Source organism: Oryctolagus cuniculus, chromosome 10, assembly GCF_051225735.1.
Source record: "Oryctolagus cuniculus isolate XC-2025 breed Fujian yellow rabbit chromosome 10, ASM5122573v1, whole genome shotgun sequence".
Classification (NCBI taxonomy): Eukaryota; Metazoa; Chordata; class Mammalia; order Lagomorpha; family Leporidae; genus Oryctolagus; species Oryctolagus cuniculus.
Genome location: NC_142876.1, coordinates 74416392 through 74429503, shown reverse-complemented (window position 1 = coordinate 74429503; position 13112 = coordinate 74416392). Strand labels below are relative to the sequence as shown.

The following is a 13112-nucleotide window of genomic DNA, read 5'->3' as shown; positions in this document are numbered from 1 at the left end:
CCAGGTGGAGGGGTCGGGCTTCTGCCCCCTGCTGGAGCTGCGTTGGGGGTCGCAGGGGTCCCGGCGTGCGGGCTGGCGGATGGGGGCGTGGCTAGGCAGCCAGCCAAAGGCGAGCAAAAGGGGAGGGTGCCGCGGGGCAAAAGCCTACAGCACCCGGTATTCCCAGGCGGTCTCCCATCCAAGTACTAACCAGGCCCGACCCTGCTTAGCTTCCGAGATCAGACGAGATCGGGCGCGTTCAGGGTGGTATGGCCGTAGACGCCAGAGGCTGCCTCCAGGCCCCTCTTGAGTGCGCGCCCGCACAGCCGCCGCCGCCGCCGCCGCCGCCGCCGCCTCCTCCTCCTCCTCCTCCTGCCCGCTCCCCGCTCTCACTCCCATTCCCATTCCCATTCCCATTCCCGCTCCCGCTCCCGCTGCCGCTTCTCCTCCGCCTCCTCCCTCTTTTCTCTTCTCTTCTCCTCCTCCCCCCCCCTCCTCCTCAGCCGCCCTCCGCCTAGCCCTGCACCAGTGCCCGAACTCCAGCCCTCCGCCTGCCCAGCCCAGGACCTGCAGTGCAGCACCGGGCGCCCAGTCGGCACGCTGCCGCCAAGCCAAGGGGAGCCAACCTCCTCCGGCTGCCGCTGGCCACAGGGAACTCCTACTCTCTCTTTCTAGGCCGGATCCCCTGCCTGCCGCCATCGCCCAGCCACACGCCAGCCGTGCCCGGCAGCCTCCACGCCTGCCCAGGGCTGCGCCCCGCGGCTCGCGGGTCCCGGCACCAGGGGGTTCGGCGCCCCACACCACCGCGGCCCGGGCCTTCCCTCCTACCCGGCCGCCAGCAGCCCCCCCACCGCTGACGCACAGGTCGCCCGCCCTCCCCCGGCACGGCCGCCGCGCCTCCACACACTCCCACGCCGCGAGGACAGCTGAGGGCCTGGGGACCCTTGTCCCCGCTCGGTCACGGGGGCCCAAGTGGGGCAGCAGGTCGGGAAGGAGGGCGGCAGCGCACGGAATCACCCCCGCCGCACGCTCGCGTGGGCACTCACACACACACACACACACACGCCTACACAAGGGGCACACAGTCGCACACCCCGACACCCTTCGTGGCACAGAGGGATTTCCGTCCTCAGCGCCCGTTCCCTCACGGGAGGGTGGGGCGCTTCAGCGCGACCCGCACCCTCCAGCCCGGCAGCCAGTTCGAGACTGTCGCTCCCCCTCTTCATGGAGGAACGACACAGGACCCTGCGCTGTTCTTTCGTCTGCTCGGCCCTCCCCGGGTTTGCTGCTGGTTCTTCCCGGGTTGGCTACCGTCCCTTCCACCTCCGTGGAAGGGCGGTTCCCCCTGCCACATTCCCCACTTCCGCGGGGGAGCGGCACACCGCCGGCCGGCCGGCCGGCTCTCTCGGGGGCTGCACAGGTGTTCCCCTTAGATGTTCCTGGTGCATGTTGTCTCTCTCCTCCTTTATAGTCCTCTTCCGCCAATCCCAACTCGGCTGCCCACACGCCAAGTACGCTGCTCTCCTCCAATCAGGAGCAGGATCAGCTCCTGGAGGTCATCACTCAAGTTGGCAAGAGGCAGCTGCATAGAAGCTGTTTTCTCCTCTCCCAGCGCCATATTGTGGGAGAGCAGATGCATAGAATAAGTCTTAATTCCAGTAACTCAGTCCAATCCGAGTTGCTCCCCACAGAGACCACAGGCTGTGTGCTGCCTGCCTGCCACGGACCCTCTGTCCCGGGGAGGTCCTGTGGGCACGCAGCCTGTGGCCGCGGGTCTCTGCCTGGCCTGCCAAAAGGGTGCCCCGTTTGGATGCTGTGTGAGTCAGGGCTGATGGGGGAGAGGGGGACAGAGAGAGGAGAGAGAGACAGAGAGAGAGAGAGAAAGAGAGAGAGACGTGTAGGTGTTGGTGTAAGTCAGAGACAGAGGGAGAGGGTGCCTGTATTGCCTGCGAGGCTTGGTGTGGGGTCCCTCCTTTGCGCTCTGGAGGGCTTCCGCGGCTGTGGCGCGTGGCCGCCGCACGGCCAGGTGGCGCAGAGGGCCCGCGGGTTGGGCTGCGCGAGGCACCGGGCCCTGAGTGGTGGGCAACCGCGCCCTGGCGTCGTCTTCGGGCGGTGGTCGTGGTCGTGGTCGTGGTCACAGTCATTGGGCTCCCTGGGAGACAGGAGCCCGGGAGGGGCGGTGGGAGTGCAGGTGCCGGGAGCTGCTGGTGCGGCGGGCTGCGGGGTTGGGGCGGCCGGCAGGGGAGCGCCCTGGCGGGCGGTGAGTCGCTGGTTTGGGGTTGGAGGGGGCGCGCTGGATGGCGCGGGGCGTGGCCTGTGTCCCGGGGTGGGCCCCGGGGTTGGCGGTGGGGCTGCGGCAGCCGGGGACAGCTGGCCGGCCCGCCCGTGCCCGTGCCCGTGCCCAGGCCCAGGCCCAGGCCCAGGCCCGAGGCGCGGGCGGGCTGGGGCTGCCAGGTGGAGGGGTCGGGCTTCTGCCCCCTGCTGGAGCTGCGTTGGGGGTCGCAGGGGTCCCGGCGTGCGGGCTGGCGGATGGGGGCGTGGCTAGGCAGCCAGCCAAAGGCGAGCAAAAGGGGAGGGTGCCGCGGGGCAAAAGCCTACAGCACCCGGTATTCCCAGGCGGTCTCCCATCCAAGTACTAACCAGGCCCGACCCTGCTTAGCTTCCGAGATCAGACGAGATCGGGCGCGTTCAGGGTGGTATGGCCGTAGACGCCAGAGGCCGCCTCCAGGCCCCTCTTGAGTGCGCGCCCGCACAGCCGCCGCCGCCGCCGCCGCCGCCGCCTCCTCCTCCTCCTCCTGCCCGCTCCCCGCTCTCACTCCCATTCCCATTCCCATTCCCATTCCCGCTCCCGCTCCCGCTGCCGCTTCTCCTCCGCCTCCTCCCTCTTTTCTCTTCTCTTCTCTTCTCCTCCTCCCCCCCCCTCCTCCTCAGCCGCCCTCCGCCTAGCCCTGCACCAGTGCCCGAACTCCAGCCCTCCGCCTGCCCAGCCCAGGACCTGCAGCACCGGGCGCCCAGTCGGCACGCTGCCGCCAAGCCAAGGGGAGCCAACCTCCTCCGGCTGCCGCTGGCCACAGGGAACTCCTACTCTCTCTTTCTAGGCCGGATCCCCTGCCTGCCGCCATCGCCCAGCCACACGCCAGCCGTGCCCGGCAGCCTCCACGCCTGCCCAGGGCTGCGCCCCGCGGCTCGCGGGTCCCGGCACCAGGGGGTTCGGCGCCCCACACCACCGCGGCCCGGGCCTTCCCTCCTACCCGGCCGCCAGCAGCCCCCCCACCGCTGACGCACAGGTCGCCCGCCCTCCCCCGGCACGGCCGCCGCGCCTCCACACACTCCCACGCCGCGAGGACAGCTGAGGGCCTGGGGACCCTTGTCCCCGCTCGGTCACGGGGGCCCAAGTGGGGCAGCAGGTCGGGAAGGAGGGCGGCAGCGCACGGAATCACCCCCGCCGCACGCTCGCGTGGGCACTCACACACACACACACACACACGCCTACACAAGGGGCACACAGTCGCACACCCCGACACCCTTCGTGGCACAGAGGGATTTCCGTCCTCAGCGCCCGTTCCCTCACGGGAGGGTGGGGCGCTTCAGCGCGACCCGCACCCTCCAGCCCGGCAGCCAGTTCGAGACTGTCGCTCCCCCTCTTCATGGAGGAACGACACAGGACCCTGCGCTGTTCTTTCGTCTGCTCGGCCCTCCCCGGGTTTGCTGCTGGTTCTTCCCGGGTTGGCTACCGTCCCTTCCACCTCCGTGGAAGGGCGGTTCCCCCTGCCACATTCCCCACTTCCGCGGGGGAGCGGCACACCGCCGGCCGGCCGGCCGGCTCTCTCGGGGGCTGCACAGGTGTTCCCCTTAGATGTTCCTGGTGCATGTTGTCTCTCTCCTCCTTTATAGTCCTCTTCCGCCAATCCCAACTCGGCTGCCCACACGCCAAGTACGCTGCTCTCCTCCAATCAGGAGCAGGATCAGCTCCTGGAGGTCATCACTCAAGTTGGCAAGAGGCAGCTGCATAGAAGCTGTTTTCTCCTCTCCCAGCGCCATATTGTGGGAGAGCAGATGCATAGAATAAGTCTTAATTCCAGTAACTCAGTCCAATCCGAGTTGCTCCCCACAGAGACCACAGGCTGTGTGCTGCCTGCCTGCCACGGACCCTCTGTCCCGGGGAGGTCCTGTGGGCACGCAGCCTGTGGCCGCGGGTCTCTGCCTGGCCTGCCAAAAGGGTGCCCCGTTTGGATGCTGTGTGAGTCAGGGCTGATGGGGGAGAGGGGGACAGAGAGAGGAGAGAGAGACAGAGAGAGAGAGAGAAAGAGAGAGAGACGTGTAGGTGTTGGTGTAAGTCAGAGACAGAGGGAGAGGGTGCCTGTATTGCCTGCGAGGCTTGGTGTGGGGTCCCTCCTTTGCGCTCTGGAGGGCTTCCGCGGCTGTGGCGCGTGGCCGCCGCACGGCCAGGTGGCGCAGAGGGCCCGCGGGTTGGGCTGCGCGAGGCACCGGGCCCTGAGTGGTGGGCAACCGCGCCCTGGCGTCGTCTTCGGGCGGTGGTCGTGGTCGTGGTCGTGGTCACAGTCATTGGGCTCCCTGGGAGACAGGAGCCCGGGAGGGGCGGTGGGAGTGCAGGTGCCGGGAGCTGCTGGTGCGGCGGGCTGCGGGGTTGGGGCGGCCGGCAGGGGAGCGCCCTGGCGGGCGGTGAGTCGCTGGTTTGGGGTTGGAGGGGGCGCGCTGGATGGCGCGGGGCGTGGCCTGTGTCCCGGGGTGGGCCCCGGGGTTGGCGGTGGGGCTGCGGCAGCCGGGGACAGCTGGCCGGCCCGCCCGTGCCCGTGCCCGTGCCCGTGCCCGTGCCCGTGCCCAGGCCCAGGCCCAGGCCCAGGCCCGAGGCGCGGGCGGGCTGGGGCTGCCAGGTGGAGGGGTCGGGCTTCTGCCCCCTGCTGGAGCTGCGTTGGGGGTCGCAGGGGTCCCGGCGTGCGGGCTGGCGGATGGGGGCGTGGCTAGGCAGCCAGCCAAAGGCGAGCAAAAGGGGAGGGTGCCGCGGGGCAAAAGCCTACAGCACCCGGTATTCCCAGGCGGTCTCCCATCCAAGTACTAACCAGGCCCGACCCTGCTTAGCTTCCGAGATCAGACGAGATCGGGCGCGTTCAGGGTGGTATGGCCGTAGACGCCAGAGGCTGCCTCCAGGCCCCTCTTGAGTGCGCGCCCGCACAGCCGCCGCCGCCGCCGCCGCCGCCGCCTCCTCCTCCTCCTCCTCCTCCTGCCCGCTCCCCGCTCTCACTCCCATTCCCATTCCCATTCCCATTCCCGCTCCCGCTCCCGCTGCCGCTTCTCCTCCGCCTCCTCCCTCTTTTCTCTTCTCTTCTCTTCTCCTCCTCCCCCCCCTCCTCCTCAGCCGCCCTCCGCCTAGCCCTGCACCAGTGCCCGAACTCCAGCCCTCCGCCTGCCCAGCCCAGGACCTGCAGCACCGGGCGCCCAGTCGGCACGCTGCCGCCAAGCCAAGGGGAGCCAACCTCCTCCGGCTGCCGCTGGCCACAGGGAACTCCTACTCTCTCTTTCTAGGCTGGATCCCCTGCCTGCCGCCATCGCCCAGCCACACGCCAGCCGTGCCCGGCAGCCTCCACGCCTGCCCAGGGCTGCGCCCCGCGGCTCGCGGGTCCCGGCACCAGGGGGTTCGGCGCCCCACACCACCGCGGCCCGGGCCTTCCCTCCTACCCGGCCGCCAGCAGCCCCCCCACCGCTGACGCACAGGTCGCCCGCCCTCCCCCGGCACGGCCGCCGCGCCTCCACACACTCCCACGCCGCGAGGACAGCTGAGGGCCTGGGGACCCTTGTCCCCGCTCGGTCACGGGGGCCCAAGTGGGGCAGCAGGTCGGGAAGGAGGGCGGCAGCGCACGGAATCACCCCCGCCGCACGCTCGCGTGGGCACTCACACACACACACACACACACGCCTACACAAGGGGCACACAGTCGCACACCCCGACACCCTTCGTGGCACAGAGGGATTTCCGTCCTCAGCGCCCGTTCCCTCACGGGAGGGTGGGGCGCTTCAGCGCGACCCGCACCCTCCAGCCCGGCAGCCAGTTCGAGACTGTCGCTCCCCCTCTTCATGGAGGAACGACACAGGACCCTGCGCTGTTCTTTCGTCTGCTCGGCCCTCCCCGGGTTTGCTGCTGGTTCTTCCCGGGTTGGCTACCGTCCCTTCCACCTCCGTGGAAGGGCGGTTCCCCCTGCCACATTCCCCACTTCCGCGGGGGAGCGGCACACCGCCGGCCGGCCGGCCGGCCGGCTCTCTCGGGGGCTGCACAGGTGTTCCCCTTAGATGTTCCTGGTGCATGTTGTCTCTCTCCTCCTTTATAGTCCTCTTCCGCCAATCCCAACTCGGCTGCCCACACGCCAAGTACGCTGCTCTCCTCCAATCAGGAGCAGGATCAGCTCCTGGAGGTCATCACTCAAGTTGGCAAGAGGCAGCTGCATAGAAGCTGTTTTCTCCTCTCCCAGCGCCATATTGTGGGAGAGCAGATGCATAGAATAAGTCTTAATTCCAGTAACTCAGTCCAATCCGAGTTGCTCCCCACAGAGACCACAGGCTGTGTGCTGCCTGCCTGCCACGGACCCTCTGTCCCGGGGAGGTCCTGTGGGCACGCAGCCTGTGGCCGCGGGTCTCTGCCTGGCCTGCCAAAAGGGTGCCCCGTTTGGATGCTGTGTGAGTCAGGGCTGATGGGGGAGAGGGGGACAGAGAGAGGAGAGAGAGACAGAGAGAGAGAGAGAAAGAGAGAGAGACGTGTAGGTGTTGGTGTAAGTCAGAGACAGAGGGAGAGGGTGCCTGTATTGCCTGCGAGGCTTGGTGTGGGGTCCCTCCTTTGCGCTCTGGAGGGCTTCCGCGGCTGTGGCGCGTGGCCGCCGCACGGCCAGGTGGCGCAGAGGGCCCGCGGGTTGGGCTGCGCGAGGCACCGGGCCCTGAGTGGTGGGCAACCGCGCCCTGGCGTCGTCTTCGGGCGGTGGTCGTGGTCGTGGTCGTGGTCACAGTCATTGGGCTCCCTGGGAGACAGGAGCCCGGGAGGGGCGGTGGGAGTGCAGGTGCCGGGAGCTGCTGGTGCGGCGGGCTGCGGGGTTGGGGCGGCCGGCAGGGGAGCGCCCTGGCGGGCGGTGAGTCGCTGGTTTGGGGTTGGAGGGGGCGCGCTGGATGGCGCGGGGCGTGGCCTGTGTCCCGGGGTGGGCCCCGGGGTTGGCGGTGGGGCTGCGGCAGCCGGGGACAGCTGGCCGGCCCGCCCGTGCCCGTGCCCGTGCCCGTGCCCAGGCCCAGGCCCAGGCCCAGGCCCAGGCCCGAGGCGCGGGCGGGCTGGGGCTGCCAGGTGGAGGGGTCGGGCTTCTGCCCCCTGCTGGAGCTGCGTTGGGGGTCGCAGGGGTCCCGGCGTGCGGGCTGGCGGATGGGGGCGTGGCTAGGCAGCCAGCCAAAGGCGAGCAAAAGGGGAGGGTGCCGCGGGGCAAAAGCCTACAGCACCCGGTATTCCCAGGCGGTCTCCCATCCAAGTACTAACCAGGCCCGACCCTGCTTAGCTTCCGAGATCAGACGAGATCGGGCGCGTTCAGGGTGGTATGGCCGTAGACGCCAGAGGCCGCCTCCAGGCCCCTCTTGAGTGCGCGCCCGCACAGCCGCCGCCGCCGCCGCCGCCGCCGCCTCCTCCTCCTCCTCCTCCTCCTCCTGCCCGCTCCCCGCTCTCACTCCCATTCCCATTCCCATTCCCATTCCCGCTCCCGCTCCCGCTGCCGCTTCTCCTCCGCCTCCTCCCTCTTTTCTCTTCTCTTCTCTTCTCCTCCTCCCCCCCCCTCCTCCTCAGCCGCCCTCCGCCTAGCCCTGCACCAGTGCCCGAACTCCAGCCCTCCGCCTGCCCAGCCCAGGACCTGCAGCACCGGGCGCCCAGTCGGCACGCTGCCGCCAAGCCAAGGGGAGCCAACCTCCTCCGGCTGCCGCTGGCCACAGGGAACTCCTACTCTCTCTTTCTAGGCCGGATCCCCTGCCTGCCGCCATCGCCCAGCCACACGCCAGCCGTGCCCGGCAGCCTCCACGCCTGCCCAGGGCTGCGCCCCGCGGCTCGCGGGTCCCGGCACCAGGGGGTTCGGCGCCCCACACCACCGCGGCCCGGGCCTTCCCTCCTACCCGGCCGCCAGCAGCCCCCCCACCGCTGACGCACAGGTCGCCCGCCCTCCCCCGGCACGGCCGCCGCGCCTCCACACACTCCCACGCCGCGAGGACAGCTGAGGGCCTGGGGACCCTTGTCCCCGCTCGGTCACGGGGGCCCAAGTGGGGCAGCAGGTCGGGAAGGAGGGCGGCAGCGCACGGAATCACCCCCGCCGCACGCTCGCGTGGGCACTCACACACACACACACACACACACACACACGCCTACACAAGGGGCACACAGTCGCACACCCCGACACCCTTCGTGGCACAGAGGGATTTCCGTCCTCAGCGCCCGTTCCCTCACGGGAGGGTGGGGCGCTTCAGCGCGACCCGCACCCTCCAGCCCGGCAGCCAGTTCGAGACTGTCGCTCCCCCTCTTCATGGAGGAACGACACAGGACCCTGCGCTGTTCTTTCGTCTGCTCGGCCCTCCCCGGGTTTGCTGCTGGTTCTTCCCGGGTTGGCTACCGTCCCTTCCACCTCCGTGGAAGGGCGGTTCCCCCTGCCACATTCCCCACTTCCGCGGGGGAGCGGCACACCGCCGGCCGGCCGGCCGGCTCTCTCGGGGGCTGCACAGGTGTTCCCCTTAGATGTTCCTGGTGCATGTTGTCTCTCTCCTCCTTTATAGTCCTCTTCCGCCAATCCCAACTCGGCTGCCCACACGCCAAGTACGCTGCTCTCCTCCAATCAGGAGCAGGATCAGCTCCTGGAGGTCATCACTCAAGTTGGCAAGAGGCAGCTGCATAGAAGCTGTTTTCTCCTCTCCCAGCGCCATATTGTGGGAGAGCAGATGCATAGAATAAGTCTTAATTCCAGTAACTCAGTCCAATCCGAGTTGCTCCCCACAGAGACCACAGGCTGTGTGCTGCCTGCCTGCCACGGACCCTCTGTCCCGGGGAGGTCCTGTGGGCACGCAGCCTGTGGCCGCGGGTCTCTGCCTGGCCTGCCAAAAGGGTGCCCCGTTTGGATGCTGTGTGAGTCAGGGCTGATGGGGGAGAGGGGGACAGAGAGAGGAGAGAGAGACAGAGAGAGAGAGAGAAAGAGAGAGAGACGTGTAGGTGTTGGTGTAAGTCAGAGACAGAGGGAGAGGGTGCCTGTATTGCCTGCGAGGCTTGGTGTGGGGTCCCTCCTTTGCGCTCTGGAGGGCTTCCGCGGCTGTGGCGCGTGGCCGCCGCACGGCCAGGTGGCGCAGAGGGCCCGCGGGATGGGCTGCGCGAGGCACCGGGCCCTGAGTGGTGGGCAACCGCGCCCTGGCGTCGTCTTCGGGCGGTGGTCGTGGTCGTGGTCGTGGTCACAGTCATTGGGCTCCCTGGGAGACAGGAGCCCGGGAGGGGCGGTGGGAGTGCAGGTGCCGGGAGCTGCTGGTGCGGCGGGCTGCGGGGTTGGGGCGGCCGGCAGGGGAGCGCCCTGGCGGGCGGTGAGTCGCTGGTTTGGGGTTGGAGGGGGCGCGCTGGATGGCGCGGGGCGTGGCCTGTGTCCCGGGGTGGGCCCCGGGGTTGGCGGTGGGGCTGCGGCAGCCGGGGACAGCTGGCCGGCCCGCCCGTGCCCGTGCCCGTGCCCGTGCCCGTGCCCAGGCCCAGGCCCAGGCCCAGGCCCGAGGCGCGGGCGGGCTGGGGCTGCCAGGTGGAGGGGTCGGGCTTCTGCCCCCTGCTGGAGCTGCGTTGGGGGTCGCAGGGGTCCCGGCGTGCGGGCTGGCGGATGGGGGCGTGGCTAGGCAGCCAGCCAAAGGCGAGCAAAAGGGGAGGGTGCCGCGGGGCAAAAGCCTACAGCACCCGGTATTCCCAGGCGGTCTCCCATCCAAGTACTAACCAGGCCCGACCCTGCTTAGCTTCCGAGATCAGACGAGATCGGGCGCGTTCAGGGTGGTATGGCCGTAGACGCCAGAGGCTGCGTCCAGGCCCCTCTTGAGTGCGCGCCCGCACAGCCGCCGCCGCCGCCGCCGCCGCCGCCGCCGCCTCCTCCTCCTCCTCCTCCTCCTGCCCGCTCCCCGCTCTCACTCCCATTCCCATTCCCATTCCCATTCCCGCTCCCGCTCCCGCTGCCGCTTCTCCTCCGCCTCCTCCCTCTTTTCTCTTCTCTTCTCTTCTCCTCCTCCCCCCCCCTCCTCCTCAGCCGCCCTCCGCCTAGCCCTGCACCAGTGCCCGAACTCCAGCCCTCCGCCTGCCCAGCCCAGGACCTGCAGTGCAGCACCGGGCGCCCAGTCGGCACGCTGCCGCCAAGCCAAGGGGAGCCAACCTCCTCCGGCTGCCGCTGGCCACAGGGAACTCCTACTCTCTCTTTCTAGGCCGGATCCCCTGCCTGCCGCCATCGCCCAGCCACACGCCAGCCGTGCCCGGCAGCCTCCACGCCTGCCCAGGGCTGCGCCCCGCGGCTCGCGGGTCCCGGCACCAGGGGGTTCGGCGCCCCACACCACCGCGGCCCGGGCCTTCCCTCCTACCCGGCCGCCAGCAGCCCCCCCACCGCTGACGCACAGGTCGCCCGCCCTCCCCCGGCACGGCCGCCGCGCCTCCACACACTCCCACGCCGCGAGGACAGCTGAGGGCCTGGGGACCCTTGTCCCCGCTCGGTCACGGGGGCCCAAGTGGGGCAGCAGGTCGGGAAGGAGGGCGGCAGCGCACGGAATCACCCCCGCCGCACGCTCGCGTGGGCACTCACACACACACACACACACACACACACACGCCTACACAAGGGGCACACAGTCGCACACCCCGACACCCTTCGTGGCACAGAGGGATTTCCGTCCTCAGCGCCCGTTCCCTCACGGGAGGGTGGGGCGCTTCAGCGCGACCCGCACCCTCCAGCCCGGCAGCCAGTTCGAGACTGTCGCTCCCCCTCTTCATGGAGGAACGACACAGGACCCTGCGCTGTTCTTTCGTCTGCTCGGCCCTCCCCGGGTTTGCTGCTGGTTCTTCCCGGGTTGGCTACCGTCCCTTCCACCTCCGTGGAAGGGCGGTTCCCCCTGCCACATTCCCCACTTCCGCGGGGGAGCGGCACACCGCCGGCCGGCCGGCCGGCTCTCTCGGGGGCTGCACAGGTGTTCCCCTTAGATGTTCCTGGTGCATGTTGTCTCTCTCCTCCTTTATAGTCCTCTTCCGCCAATCCCAACTCGGCTGCCCACACGCCAAGTACGCTGCTCTCCTCCAATCAGGAGCAGGATCAGCTCCTGGAGGTCATCACTCAAGTTGGCAAGAGGCAGCTGCATAGAAGCTGTTTTCTCCTCTCCCAGCGCCATATTGTGGGAGAGCAGATGCATAGAATAAGTCTTAATTCCAGTAACTCAGTCCAATCCGAGTTGCTCCCCACAGAGACCACAGGCTGTGTGCTGCCTGCCTGCCACGGACCCTCTGTCCCGGGGAGGTCCTGTGGGCACGCAGCCTGTGGCCGCGGGTCTCTGCCTGGCCTGCCAAAAGGGTGCCCCGTTTGGATGCTGTGTGAGTCAGGGCTGATGGGGGAGAGGGGGACAGAGAGAGGAGAGAGAGACAGAGAGAGAGAGAGAAAGAGAGAGAGACGTGTAGGTGTTGGTGTAAGTCAGAGACAGAGGGAGAGGGTGCCTGTATTGCCTGCGAGGCTTGGTGTGGGGTCCCTCCTTTGCGCTCTGGAGGGCTTCCGCGGCTGTGGCGCGTGGCCGCCGCACGGCCAGGTGGCGCAGAGGGCCCGCGGGTTGGGCTGCGCGAGGCACCGGGCCCTGAGTGGTGGGCAACCGCGCCCTGGCGTCGTCTTCGGGCGGTGGTCGTGGTCGTGGTCGTGGTCACAGTCATTGGGCTCCCTGGGAGACAGGAGCCCGGGAGGGGCGGTGGGAGTGCAGGTGCCGGGAGCTGCTGGTGCGGCGGGCTGCGGGGTTGGGGCGGCCGGCAGGGGAGCGCCCTGGCGGGCGGTGAGTCGCTGGTTTGGGGTTGGAGGGGGCGCGCTGGATGGCGCGGGGCGTGGCCTGTGTCCCGGGGTGGGCCCCGGGGTTGGCGGTGGGGCTGCGGCAGCCGGGGACAGCTGGCCGGCCCGCCCGTGCCCGTGCCCGTGCCCGTGCCCGTGCCCAGGCCCAGGCCCAGGCCCAGGCCCGAGGCGCGGGCGGGCTGGGGCTGCCAGGTGGAGGGGTCGGGCTTCTGCCCCCTGCTGGAGCTGCGTTGGGGGTCGCAGGGGTCCCGGCGTGCGGGCTGGCGGATGGGGGCGTGGCTAGGCAGCCAGCCAAAGGCGAGCAAAAGGGGAGGGTGCCGCGGGGCAAAAGCCTACAGCACCCGGTATTCCCAGGCGGTCTCCCATCCAAGTACTAACCAGGCCCGACCCTGCTTAGCTTCCGAGATCAGACGAGATCGGGCGCGTTCAGGGTGGTATGGCCGTAGACGCCAGAGGCTGCCTCCAGGCCCCTCTTGAGTGCGCGCCCGCACAGCCGCCGCCGCCGCCGCCGCCGCCGCCGCCGCCTCCTCTTCCTGCCCGCTCCCCGCTCTCACTCCCATTCCCATTCCCATTCCCACTCCCGCTCCCGCTGCCGCTGCCGCTTCTCCTCCGCCTCCTCCCTCTTTTCTCTTCTCTTCTCTTCTCCTCCTCCCCCCCCTCCTCCTCAGCCGCCCTCCGCCTAGCCCTGCACCAGTGCCCGAACTCCAGCCCTCCACCTGCCCAGCCCAGGACCTGCAGCACCGGGCGCCCAGTCGGCACGCTGCCGCCAAGCCAAGGGGAGCCAACCTCCTCCGGCTGCCGCTGGCCACAGGGAACTCCTACTCTCTCTTTCTAGGCCGGATCCCCTGCCTGCCGCCATCGCCCAGCCACACGCCAGCCGTGCCCGGCAGCCTCCACGCCTGCCCAGGGCTGCGCCCCGCGGCTCGCGGGTCCCGGCACCAGGGGGTTCGGCGCCCCACACCACCGCGGCCCGGGCCTTCCCTCCTACCCGGCCGCCAGCAGCCCCCCCACCGCTGACGCACAGGTCGCCCGCCCTCCCCCGGCACGGCCGCCGCGCCTCCACACACTCCCACG

General features: G+C 69.7%; 6 non-coding genes across 6 annotated transcripts; all 6 read right to left on the bottom strand.

The window, feature by feature from the left end:
• Nucleotides 1–141: 141 nt before the first annotated feature.
• LOC149124179 (5S ribosomal RNA) lies at nucleotides 142–260 on the bottom strand. The gene has a single exon (XR_016215394.1). It is a non-coding gene; the product is annotated as a 5S ribosomal RNA (ribosomal RNA).
• Nucleotides 261–2570: 2310 nt separating this feature from the next.
• LOC149124178 (5S ribosomal RNA) lies at nucleotides 2571–2689 on the bottom strand. The gene has a single exon (XR_016215393.1). It is a non-coding gene; the product is annotated as a 5S ribosomal RNA (ribosomal RNA).
• Nucleotides 2690–5011: 2322 nt separating this feature from the next.
• LOC149124177 (5S ribosomal RNA) lies at nucleotides 5012–5130 on the bottom strand. Its single transcript, XR_016215392.1, has one exon. It is a non-coding gene; the product is annotated as a 5S ribosomal RNA (ribosomal RNA).
• Nucleotides 5131–7455: 2325 nt separating this feature from the next.
• Nucleotides 7456–7574, bottom strand: LOC149124176 (5S ribosomal RNA). The gene has a single exon (XR_016215391.1). It is a non-coding gene; the product is annotated as a 5S ribosomal RNA (ribosomal RNA).
• A 2333-nt stretch (nucleotides 7575–9907) lies between these two features.
• Nucleotides 9908–10026, bottom strand: LOC149124175 (5S ribosomal RNA). The gene has a single exon (XR_016215390.1). It is a non-coding gene; the product is annotated as a 5S ribosomal RNA (ribosomal RNA).
• A 2341-nt stretch (nucleotides 10027–12367) lies between these two features.
• Nucleotides 12368–12486, bottom strand: LOC149124174 (5S ribosomal RNA). The gene has a single exon (XR_016215389.1). It is a non-coding gene; the product is annotated as a 5S ribosomal RNA (ribosomal RNA).
• Nucleotides 12487–13112: the final 626 nt, after the last annotated feature.